The sequence below is a fragment of the Ptychodera flava genome, assembly GCF_041260155.1.
Source record: "Ptychodera flava strain L36383 chromosome 3 unlocalized genomic scaffold, AS_Pfla_20210202 Scaffold_25__1_contigs__length_14229661_pilon, whole genome shotgun sequence".
NCBI lineage: Eukaryota > Metazoa > Hemichordata > Enteropneusta > Ptychoderidae > Ptychodera > Ptychodera flava.
In genome coordinates this window covers 3,847,616-3,859,759 of record NW_027248279.1, presented here as the reverse complement: position 1 = coordinate 3,859,759, position 12,144 = coordinate 3,847,616, and the positions used below count along the sequence as shown (strand labels likewise).

The 12,144-nt window shown below is 38.7% G+C and overlaps 1 long non-coding RNA gene across 1 annotated transcript; it reads right to left on the bottom strand.

Moving 5' to 3' along the window:
• Positions 1 to 284: 284 nt before the first annotated feature.
• LOC139125558 (uncharacterized) lies at positions 285 to 6,016 on the bottom strand. The gene is made up of 4 exons (XR_011550273.1): positions 5,934 to 6,016; positions 2,542 to 2,838; positions 2,083 to 2,167; positions 285 to 1,566 (listed from the first exon to the last, which is right to left on the bottom strand). It is a non-coding gene; the product is annotated as an uncharacterized lncRNA (long non-coding RNA).
• Between the last annotated feature and the right edge of the window lie 6,128 nt (positions 6,017 to 12,144).

The following is a 12,144-nucleotide window of genomic DNA, read 5'->3' as shown; positions in this document are numbered from 1 at the left end:
TGCAGTCATGTTCAGACACCTATGTAGATGGAGAGTTGAGTGTAGCACAGAGCTCTGTCGCAGGAAACGAGGCAACGTTGTGTGACCAGTCTACAGGAGAAGAAACTACACAGGAGGAGACAGATCAGCGATATCTGTCAGAGTGAGACGGAAACTTAATAGATTGATGTACTATTGCATGACCTTATTGTGTCATTTCGTGAGGACACTTTCAGATTTCATGGGTTAAAACAAGTCAAACTGACCGTGTGTCGGTCGAGTAATTTAAAAGAATCATTAAATAGGTGATATAGTTTTAGGTGTTATGGTTGAACGATAGGGACATCGTTCCATAAACTGGCGGAGTATGTGGCCAGGTGTTACTTGCATTGAATAAATTTATGGTTAGAATTTCTTTTATTCATTTGTTTAAGCATGCATTTTCATAGTTTCAGTCATATGAAAACTCTATACATTACACTCAATGGGAACTGCCATAAACGCCCTCTTGTGTCAGACGTGTAAGGGAAAGTCCCCGAGTTTGACCTTTGACACGGCAACTCACATGGACTTGATCTATCTTTGACATAGGTAAGCGCTCTCTCTTTAAACGTTTGTTTATCAGCTTATAACCTAGCCATCCGTCATCAAAACATGCATCATGCAAACTTTTATTGTATTTATCGAGAAGATTTATTAGGATTGAGTAGTTATTTTAAAGTTTAAAACTTGTTGTACCTTTGACACGGCAACTCACATGGACTTGATCTATCTTTGACGTAGGGAAATAAAGACACCGTGGCCGCTTCGGCGGTTGAGCGCACCAAACGAATTCTCTCGGCGTGTGTGTGTCTGTGTCCGCTCTTCCCGCGGGAGGCGTGAGGGCCCTAGTTTACGTCCGTCCCACACGGATGCCGATTTCAAGCGCCACATATAATATATACTTACATATAGCAAGTATGTCAGGGGAATCTTTAAATAATTTAAATGTAGACTAGCATGAGAAGTGAGATAATAAGTTTGGGTGAAATTCCAGTATCATATTTGTTGTCAACATCTGAACTTTCAAGCATCATATTTGAATTAAGTAAATTTATATCAATTGTCAAACACTTCTAAAAGCACAGATTTAGTAAGTTTAGTATTGTAAAAATTTATTCATAGTTTTCTCATAGGCTCAAATGTCACTCCAATGTATGGTGAATCAACATTTTCGGCGAAATTCCAAAATCAAATTTATTGTACACATATGCACTTGAAACCACCCTATCAAGTACAAACTTATTGATTGACTCTCCAATTTTACTCTGTTTTTCCATGTTCAGTTGATCATCGGGTAGAATGTCAGTCAATGAAGATTAATATTGCTCTTGTATTAAAATGGTTTGGCATAATGCGAGCTACCATGCAACTGTCTCCGTTTGCGGTGAGACAATAAGCATAAATTAACTTGTCTTCAAAAATGTAAAGCTTTGAATTACATTAAATTATTATACAGAAAGAGCTATACAAATAGAGTTTAACGAAGGACTTGGAATTGGACAAGTTTTCTAACTTCATACGAACTTTACCCTGTGATCAAAGAACCTGCAAGTAAAGCACAAAACACGTATTATTTTTTTCAAATTTTGCTTTTAAAGTATTTGATTTCTGCAATATCCTGCGCGATCATGCCGCTATGGTTGACCGATAAATGATAGCTAACTCAGATCATAATGTTAAAAGTGCACCGATGCCATTTACAGTGCATTTCACATAAGTACCGCAACTGTTTGTCAGTTCTTCAACTCTCAGCTGAAATTGTAAAAACAGTTACATTTTAGATCAAGTGTATCTTTCAGTCCAGACAGAGTGGCTGCCCAATGCTGGTTTAAGGTAATTAATCAATGAGTCGGTGACTTTGAAATGTTTCGTCATACCCAAGCTAATCGTTTGTTTTGTACGTGGATTGTGTCCGTCTCATACGCACAATGGTGGTCAAACGCACTGATATGTAGATATGTTGCTTATGTTCTTGTCACCGGTTTTCTTTAAACAATTATAAGAAAGCGGACGGACATATTAAAGCGTATTGGCAATTAGCAAGACAATATTCATACTCACCAGATGATAATCAGCAAGCTAATAAAACATAGATACATCATTTGGATGGAATGCATACTGACACTAGCGGAATCCCTGGGTAAATCTGAAAATTAAACGAAAATATAAGATTTGGCCAAAGCATGAATTTGTCATTGAATGTATAAATAAATGTGCACGTAAAAAAACAATATACTTTACTTTGTGAAGAATATTTAGAGTTGGAAACCAAAAGTCATCAATTCTGAATTTGTATCTGTCAATGTTCTGATTTCTTCAACTAAAAAACCCGGTGATACAAATCAATGGCCGTATTGGAACATATGACTTATACATTTCAACAGTTGATGTCATGATGAACATTCATGTATTCGTTTATATAAGTAAATTAATCTTCCTTTGGTCGATACAAACGTAAAAATAAGCAAATTTTGATTACATAAATAATGTTAATTTAGTGAAGGAGATGGTTTAACTTGCCTATCACAGTGACATTGTAACAGGCCCTGTGCTGAGGTGTTGAATCGGTATTCTTACAGACATAAACGGCACTATAATTCCAGGAGACTTTCTCTATCAGCAAGTTGTACTGTCCACGTGAAGCGTTACCAGTAAGTTGGTATCCAGGAAGTACACTGCCATCACCGTCTGTCAATTGAAGCTCTCCCATAAACCATCTCTGCACAGTCTTCGAATTAGACTCTACTTCACATAACAAAGTGATCGATTTACCGATTTCAGCTACTTTATGGTCAATCATACAGTTTTATGTGCTGACTGGAAAGAGAGCAACAAAAAACACATAAACAAACAAAACAAAACAAAACAAAACAAAACAAAACAAAAACAAAACAAAACAAATACAAACACAAACACAAACACAAACAAAAGCAAAACAATGTACAAATGTTAAAACAGGTAGCCAAGTAATAACATTTCAATGAGGATTGCTAGTGCTTTGATTGACATTGCGATATTTTAGTCTTAAGGCTTTGATGCTTTTTCGAGTATGGAAGAGTGATTGAATACCAACACCCATAAAGACTGAGATGATGAGTCTCATCGATATTGTCATCAATGCTTTATTTGATATATATTACCTCCGTTCGAAAAGTGTAGTTAACATTCGTACACACAAAATGCAGAGCAAAACATGTTTTTAGTGATAAATGTTTTCTCACAGCCATGCTTCCATCAGTATAAGGTTACGCAAAGAAGAAATATCATGCGCTCTCCAGACTAGTTATGAAAATGAGCAACCTCCAATTCGTTGAATCAAAAACATGCCTTCAGTACTATTCTTCAAACAGATACATTTACGGTGTTCGTCAAGGTAGTATCCTTTCACCCAAACTGTTTGCCATGTAAGCATGCTTGCAAGCTTAAGTCGGCCGGTGTGGGTTGTCACCTGGCAAATACCATTGTTAACCATTTGTTCTATGCCGATGATTTAGTCTTGATTTGTCCGTCGGTTAAAGCATTACAGAAACTAAGTAACATTTGTGAACATTATGGGAATGAGCACGACATTATCTTTCATACTGCAAAGACATAATGTATGGCAAATTTCCAAAAGTCCTGGAAAGCACATAGTCTGAGAATACCCTGTGTACTACTGTATGGTAAACCTCTTAAGTTTGTGTGTACAAAAATGTATCTTGGCTATATTATGTCTTCTTCCGGTACAGATGATGCTGATGTGCAACGGCAGCTGCGTTGTTTTATGCTAGAGCTAATTTTATTTTTACGTAATTTTGGCAATTGCTCACATAAAGTGAAGACTCTCTATAAGATTTTTGATATCGCGTTTATTGCCTCAATGTCTGGTATAACTACAGTGTCAAACAAATGTCTTCACTGAAAGTAGCGTACAATAATGCATTGAGATTAATATTTAATCTGAAGCGTGATACAAGTATAAATTATTTTAAATTTTGTTAGTAGAAATATTCTGAATTTTACCTCGCTTTACCGTAAATTGTTGATTGCATTTTGTGAAAGGTTGTGGAAAAGCGATAACGCTATTATTCGCAGCTGTTTTAATTCCGACTCTTATTTTCAGTCCAGTTTCTGGAAACATTGTAAGAGTATTCTTCATTAAGTTTATTTTACTTTTTTATTTCTTAGATTTGATGTTGTATTTTTGTACATTTTACTGTATGGGCTTATGTCCTGAAATAAAGAATAATAATAATAATAATCATAATTTCTCTATCGCCATAATGTATAGTGAGAGGATAAATTGCTCTCACGCCAGTGTTCTAACTCTCCTAGTACATAAGGGACAAGTGGAACTTATCTCCCAACACATGCAAAAGACACAGAGGTGTATAAATCAAAAGACGGAAGCCTCTGTTCGGTCTGGCGAGGGATACCATGGTTTTAGAATATAACAACTAAAATATAGACCCTAACTTCTACCACGCGGCAACACAGACTTGAATGAAGAATCATATTATCGTAAAGTAGCTCGCCCCATCACCTTAGTTTGCTTAAAACGTGCGTTTTGCGAAGCTCCTCATTGTTTTACGGCAGCACACCACAAGCTTACATAAACTTGTCATGTATCATTGCTAATGAAGGGCCGAAGATTGGCCAGGTCATCGTAATTCACAAAGAATTTTCAAAGTTAGCCGGAATATTTTGAAGAAATTGCATTTTCCCTGCCGAAGACACTCTGCTCATATTGACCGGCCATGAAGGGCGCAGCATACGGGAGTCGACCTTAAACACTCTGTTCAACGAGGCTGAGAGAGAATTTAGACGAGATGTGATACAAAAGAAAAATGTTGCCTACCGTGCAACGTAAATAGCTTTGCTAGCTGCTACTATTGATATAGTCATCATCGTGAATGACAATATATTTTATTTTGCCCTTTTTATCCCTGAATTCTTAAGGTTTGCAATTAAAATATCTGTAGTGGTGATTTACGGTAACACTGTCAACGTTATTTATCGAACACGCACCTTTAGCCCTCCGATTATCACTGAACTATTGAATAACAAATCCCTACGTATTTATGTGTACACAGCTGGATATTGACAAAATACAATTAGGCCAAAAAATATTATTTGTTTCTGGTCATCCCCTGCATCACTTCAAAGTGTGCGAGTCAACTCTTTTTTTCTGTTTTTCATTTCCCCCTTTGGAAAAAGGGGAAAATGTATCAAATTCCACAAAAAAAAACAAAAATGAAAGAAATCGCGTCGCCGCATCATTTTTGCCACATGTCAATGACTAGAAACCTTACAAGAGAATTCGACCAGATGTGAGCTCGGCCAGTCGGAGTTGTCAGTCAGTTAGGGGCTCAGCCGTCGGAGTACTTCGTACATAGAGATAATCCTAACTCAACAATGACAAAAATGGCAAAATGTGGTATATTGTTATTACCGTCGATGAAAGCATCTTTAAACCTACGATTTACTACCATTAAACACGAAAGTCTTCGTTTAAAGTATGTCAGTGTTTCAAGGGTCACAGTGCGTCGGATTACAGGGATATTGACCGAATTAAAATGTCGGTCGCTGCCCGTCAGGATATTAACCCATAAATAACTCTTATCACCACCTTTAAATACCTCCACCCCCTAGACCACTTCTATTCATGACAACACACAAAGTAAGAGTTGAAGTCTCCATGACGTTGATTTTGAACCAGTAGTTACGCTGCTAAGACCATGGACGCAAATAAGACTTCCGTAAAGTTGATATGAACCCGAGTCGCCACGTTAAGACTTATAATGCCATCTCCTTCATATAGCTGTGTTTTACCTTTGAATTCCTGGCCATGTGGTGTATACAAGCACGCTGTTCGATAATGATCGTAATGAAAACCGCACTACAGCAGTAGTGGAGGGTAAAAAAGTACTCACCGAGCAAAGTGGGCGAGATTATCAGAAAATGTAGTAGTATCTGTCGACGTAGCAGAAAAGACATCTTCACTATCTTACTACTGGCCGTAAATGAACAATCCTTGCAGACCTTCAGTGACTACGATAGCCTGGACCCCCTAGGCTGGCAGATCCCGATTACCACTGTCCGATGCCGTTTTATAAGATTACCTTTCAAAGTTGTGAACCACGGTCAAGCACACTTCTCTCAAACGCCCTATTAAAGACACAGCTCACTGTATGATTAACTCGTAAAACAATATTGAAGAACATACAGATTTGACAGTAGGAAAGTGTATTTGAATGAGGAACAAGTAATGTATGCGTTGTTTATCTGAACACAGAATATGAAAAACTAAAAAATGGTACCTGCATATACATTATTTACGTCATGATACACTAAGTGCTAATAATTTTTCAAACTGATTTTTAGGGATGAAATTGAAAAGAACGCCAAATATTTGAAATTATTTGCCATATTTCCTACAAGCTGAGGAGTTAGGTCACTATAATTCAATTTAATTTTCTACTGGCCTGAGATGGCAGGGAGTGTTCTCTTTGTAATCCCTGGTATCAAGGTGCGCCTCCTTGACATGCAAGGAAATGCCAACAGGATTTGACCGGTTAACCTCGCTGTTAATTTTATGCAGGATATTACAATAACAATGCTTGGTCGAATGACTCAGTGCCTTGAGGGCGGGATCGCCCGTGGTATAGGGGGAGTACCTTCCCGATGGTGATAAGTGGTGCGGATTACCGTCGCCTAGGTGACTGGCGTTTTCACGTGCCAAAAGACACCTATGGTTGATTTCCTGTTGACCAGTCAGATGGCAGAGTTGCAAATACCTGGACTGAACCATTTTGTATTTCGTGGGTGTCGTTGGTACTTTGACAATAAAAGTAAAGATGCACACATATTTAGTTTATTGTCTTGTTTATGGGCGGCCAGTATTTCCGACAGCATAAATTATGTGCATTTGCCCTAGAAGAAATAATTTCGAATAGTTTTTCTAAAAACTCGGACAATGGTCTTATATGCTTTTATTTTTCTCGGTCAGACCAAATTTAATACCTACCCTGACAAAAGTGTCGTAATGTTTGTGTATCCAACAGGCGCACTGCAGAGTAAATTAAAGTTCTATCGCCCAATGGCCATGAAATCATTCAGGATCACCATTTTGCCTTGACTTTTGACAATGAACGGACATAGACGAATAGAACTTTGCTTTTAATACTCCTTTATTCCCCGCATGATCGACTTTACTATTACGTACATTTGGTCACAGGTCACGCAGAAAAAATGAGTGGGTTCTACTGTGGCCGGAAAAAGTTTCAGAACGAGAAATTTCACACAACTTCGCGAGGGCCAAAAAAGCGAAAATTAATCCTTGCAATATAAAAAAAACATTGCGTTGTTTATATCATGGAATGTAACACACTCAGTGCCATTATACTGAACTTTAATAGTAAGCCTGTCACCTTGAAGGTAATACTGTAGGTGACACGAGGACCTCAAACGCACGATGGTACAAACACCACAAGTGTGGCCGTCCCCGTCTCGGGGCTGTTCTCGAAGCGGGGCCGTTTTCTCTGGTTTTCCGTCAATGTTTTCCACAATGGACAAATGGTAACAATACTGAACGAAAACCTAAATTATCTGCTTGTCAACCCATTTTGTGTCAGTGCCGTCACTTAATATCGAACAATATAAAAGAAGCGGTCCTACTAATTACTGCTCGTCCCTGCCCGTCATTCTTCTAGCACTGCCCGTCACGAAATTGGCCTATTCAATACAGTAATAGGTCGATATCTTAATATTCCACAACATTTACTTGTGATATAAACTTATAAAATCATAGTCCAGGCCCCCAAACCGCCGATTTACGACCCGATAGTTATGCCGCTGACGCTGATATTCACCGGTGGTTGCCTGTGTGTGCGTACATGGACAGTCTGCATAGCCCTCGAATGTGGTCTCGATTTTGATCAAACTTACAATTTAGGAGTATATATCAAAACTGATAAATGATTTATGTTTTCACATGGATTCACAAAACGTTTCGCCCCGGTGTTCATTTTTGGCCCAGGAATTCCATCTACCTACCCTTTCCAGAATAAGCTTATGGGGCCAGTAAACATGGATGCGCCAGTGCGATTCAACGATCAACCTGTATATCGGATCGAAAGTCAACATTTTGCGGCTCGGACTATGATTTTGCAAGTTTATATAAAAAGTATAAGGCGCGGGGTATTATATATTGACTGATTACTGTAGCTATGATAGACTATATTCAGGACGGGCAGCGACGGGCAGTAATTAGTAGGCAAAACAGGTGGTTTTCACCGTGGGCAGAACTCGGTGCAATGATACTGAACATTAATAGTAAGCCTGTCACCTTGAAGGTAATGCTGTAGGTGAAACAAGGACTTCAAACGCACGATGGTACAAACATGGATGTAAATTTTACATCCATGGTACAAACAACACCACAAGTGAAACGTACACATAGAAATACACGCGTTCCTACGTTGTGCCCACCCGGGCCACGCGATTAAAATATGACTGATACTGCTGGCAGTCAATTAATAGTTTAATTGACTACCTGGGTGATTGGCAGGTCGTGTCCAACGACGCATATGCAAAGCAGGCCAAAAGACAAAAGCCCCCAAAGATATTGACAGCTGGCCAGGGTTCACCATGAATACGTAATGAATCTTCACTACGCAGAAATCGCGTTGTCAAGCCCTTCTTAACCGGTCAAATCCTCTTGGCATTTCCTCTCAGTGGAAGGTGGGGTTCAAATTTGAACAGCGCCCGCAGTCAAATAGCCTCGTTTTAAAGTCAAAACAATGGCCACCTCTACGCTCTCAGTGCTATGGACTGCGACCTGCATGTACGTTACACAGCAGGGTGCTGATGTGTAACGAGTGGACTCTTGTTGCATAACACAATGGCTTCTGTATATGACTTTGAACTTGGGCCAGTAAAGGGTCTTCAGTGCCTGAACATCGCCCAAACGTCAGTAATACGTGTATAAGTGCCAAATTTCAACTTCCGAAGGTACACTTTACCATTAATGGTATCTTGTAAATGCCACCCTTTCAACACACTATCCATATTTCTACCTCAGATTGAGTTTGGTAGTCTTACAGATTTTGCCGCGTTAAAGTTGACCTGAATGATAAAAGTAAAAAGAGGAGAAAAACACTCGCAAAACACACGGCACAAATTTGCCACCATGTGTAAATTCCATCGATTCCCGTTTTAAGAGCGTGAAACCACTAAGAAGTAAGAAGAGTCGTATTTATCTTAAACAGCTACGATTAACTGTCAAAGGCTACGGAAATTGTCTTTTGAAGCGCATCGACATGATCGTAGTACGTGGACACGTCGTATGTATCGTCTATGGGCGCATATCGAGTTTATTGTCTATCGGATTGGCACAGGCGCCATGTTAGAATTCTCGGCGAAGTTAGACGGCGAACTTTGCAGTCATTCTTCAAATCGTCACGGTGGCTTTAATACACAAAATTGACTACACTGGGGCTTGCAGATACAATAATTTTACCAAATATTATGGGTTTTTTTACAGTATTCCTACGTTTCCATAGTGTTCGTACAGCAACAAAAATTCACACAAGGCGAGAGATACACTTTTCTAAACTCGACAAAAATCGATCGAATTTTCCCTCAAAAAGGTACAGGTCTGAAACCTTCAGAAATCGTGGTATTGGTATATTTCAGTCGGTCTTGGATTATAATCAGCGAGGAACTAGCCGTAATATCGCGGCAAGAAAAATTGCTGTCTCTATACCAACAGTCACGGGTAGCCGGAGTTGGCGCGTTATGTTCGAGTGCAGTTTGCATATGCCAATATGAACCCCAGCTCTCAGACTGTTCGCAATTAATCAATCAGATAATGATATTATGGTCAATATGTACTTGAATGGCCAGGATTCACATCGACGGAGTAATTTACTGTTTTAGTAATAAGTATATGTGGCTTTTGATCGACCAGACAAGACAAATATTATGAGTAAACGGTATCGTCGTGTAATGGAAGTCATGTTTGCAACTTTGTTCTTTGAGCGAAAAATAGGCTTTTTGGAGAGACAATCATTTTTTGTCCCACGTCCACTTTATTCCACAGCGTTTCTGATCTCTGTGTGGAGAGGAACGTTCACGTTTCGTCAATCTCAAAGACTGAAATTGCTAGTTACTAGAAATTATAATTTCGCAAAGCAGGATCAGCAAACAATGTTTTACAATGTTTTCACAAAGAATGTGTTTTTCGAGAGATTAAAGAACGATGTCCTCTTGTTGCACACATTACTACCAACACAATCATGTAAATGTAGACTACGTTTAACCAGTAAGTCACTGAATGTGCAGTGTATCAGCAGGAAAAGATGGTTCGGATCACAACCCAGCGAACGTAACCTACGACAGTTTCCTCTGAAAATTCAAATCAGGGGCTCTGTATAGGATATCGCTACGGCCGGTAAGTACAAAAGAAGCAAGATTTGCTTCATAAAAAGAAGGCTTTTCTTGGAAGGTACATTTACTCTTGCGAAGATGTTTGCGATACGTTTTCGTCTTAGGGTGTTCAGAGTACCAAAGAATAGCTTTGGTGGAAAGCTAGAATTACAGCCCTGGCTACTGTTACATAACTTTAGTAAATGTTTGAGTATTTTTCCAATTGAAGAGTATATGAAACACACACTGTCTATATGAGTGAGGTACACTGTTGACAATCGTTTCATGTGTGGGCGGAAATTCAGCTCATCAACAATATGCACCTGACCAATAACTGGATTTGTTGACAGTCCACCAGCCGAAGGGAGTGAAAGAAGCACCAGGTTGATGCAGGGGAAAACATTAACAAAAATTGTAGACTTATATTTACTTGGGCTCTGACCATTTCTTTCGCGATTCAACAATTTCTTTCATGATTATATAAAGATTATATATATATATATATATATATATATATATATATATATATATATATATATATATTATATATATATATATATATATATGAACACATGAACTGGCCCGTATCTCCATCTGTGTGACGTACACCAGCACAGATAAGAAATCCATGTTACCCCTGTTGTACGTCATCAACCGGATCTTAATTTGTCGATACATTTGTCGTGATCGATGCCGTGCTCTCATGGCATTTTTACAAGCTGACCTGATAAATCCAGACATGGAAACACAGAAGGCATGTCCAAGGAAATTTCGAGTCGCTAAAGCTTTAGCTATTCCCAAAAATCGAATGAGGACGTCAATCGTTTTAACGGCTCAGTAAATGTTGCGGCTCCAGCCGAGTCGTAAGGCTCAATGTGGACAGAGTACACGCTAACCGACGTCATAGTGTGCTTCGCAATCCCAGTTGGCGATAAACCCGAAAGATACACTTCAACGTAAGCTCAACTAAATAAAAGAGTAGCATATATTCTTTGGGAAAGCGACATAGAAGGCACAACCATAAAGTCATTCGACGAACAACGATAAATTCCTTCATCACACAAAATATTCGTTAAATATATATATATATATATATATATATTATATATATATATATATATATATATATATATATATATATATAGTGATATATCCTAATATATTCTTCTGTTGTCAAGATAAAACTGATCTTTGTGACTGTGACGAAATGAACACTTGCCACATCGCATATTCACTTTAAAGACGATGAATATCGAAGGAATCCAAACGTTAGCGTTTGGAGTGTGAACTCAGAGTAATTAACCTTTCCGGATCACGTATGCCACGTTCCCTCCACAGGGACCGGACGTAGGCATATCAATTCTTCTCTCTTTCATCATCACTAAACAAAACAACACGCTTGAGCGGAACATAGCGCCCTCAAACGCGTTGATATCCAGACATGTACCACCACTTTATTTTTGCGTTTGAATGCACTAGCATGATGAAAGCATGCTTTACTTTATGGCCGAGAACTGCATTTTCCATCGGTACACTATATTGAGTGTGCAAGAGCGTGTACTATACAACAGAGCAACATCTTTTCATTACTTTTACTTGCCACATGGGATACTCTGTGGCCGAGTCGTGCCTTTTGATAGATGTAAAGGCTCCATGTTTATGTAAATGTGTCAAATAGTTTCGATTTTGTAAAAACAACCATTAAATGAACCCGAC